Source organism: Microtus ochrogaster, chromosome 2 (genome assembly GCF_000317375.1).
Source record: "Microtus ochrogaster isolate Prairie Vole_2 chromosome 2, MicOch1.0, whole genome shotgun sequence".
NCBI classification, from domain to species: Eukaryota; Metazoa; Chordata; class Mammalia; order Rodentia; family Cricetidae; genus Microtus; species Microtus ochrogaster.
In genome coordinates this window covers 66,732,665-66,733,670 of record NC_022010.1, presented here as the reverse complement: position 1 = coordinate 66,733,670, position 1,006 = coordinate 66,732,665, and the positions used below count along the sequence as shown (strand labels likewise).

The window sequence follows — 1,006 nt, the reverse complement described above, 5'->3', positions numbered from 1 at the left end:
AGTAAAGGCTCCCCAGGGCCGAAGACTAAACCTAGAGTGCTTACAACCACCCAGTGCCGCACCAATCTCTGCCAGAGTGGTCGCGCCCAGCCGCCGCCCTCGAGCTCTGCTCCACTGCCTGCCCGCCAGACTCCTGGTCCTCTTGGAGCAGTGAGGTTAAAGTCCTTAGGGGAAGAAGAGGGGCCTCACAAAAAAGAGCAGCTTAACAACAGTGGGCAGCTTGCCAGAAACCCTTCTACTCAAGAAGGGAGCCAGGGTTTGCTCGACTCAAGAAAGAAGCTCATCTCCACCGAGCCAGAGGAAGGGTCTAAGGAGAACAAGAGTGCCCCTGCTCTGGTCCTACAGCACATTGCCATCCCGCTTTGTACCCTTCTGTGGATGAGCAACTGTTGCCCCGCAAGATCGGGCTGAGCCGCTCAGAGCCGTCACCCCGTGTCTATACAACTAGGTCTTCGAGCGTTTTAAGTGGTCCCAGTTCAGTGCCCACAGCTCCTGGCCGGAGTCTTTGGAGGCAGAGAAATGTAAGCAGAGCAGCACAGGCTGTGGACAAGCAGAAGTCAGGGGACGTCAGTCCTCTGCAGAGCACTCCAGATGTTAGGAAGCAGAGCCCGGAAATCAGAGCCCTCACGTCCAGCTCTGTAGAGAAGCGGGCAGGTTGGGAGCGTAAAACTTAGGAAGATTGTCAATGGTACCTGGGAGGTGGTGCAGGAGCCTCCCCTCAGAAACACCCGAGAACCTTCAGGAACTCTGCTGGCCTCAGTCAAAACGCAGGAACTACCTGCTAGATCACAGCTGCGTCAGGACTCCCCAGAGAGCCCGGGGCTACAGGATATTTTGCTCTCTGTTAGTGACTCCCCAGACCATCCTGTGGTGAAGTCAGAGTTTGGGTCCAGTCCAATGCTGATAGGGAAGGAACCTGTGTTGAACATCTACTGCAGCGAGCTCTACACGTTTGACACAGCCCTGCTAGGCAGATGTTGAACCACCAGTAGGATCTCTGGAGAGT

General features: G+C 55.7%; 1 pseudogene; it reads left to right on the top strand.

Moving 5' to 3' along the window:
• The window catches only part of LOC101999383, a 9,116-nt pseudogene extending 8,135 nt beyond the window's left edge, over nucleotides 1-981 (top strand).
• The last annotated feature ends 25 nt before the right edge of the window (nucleotides 982-1,006 follow it).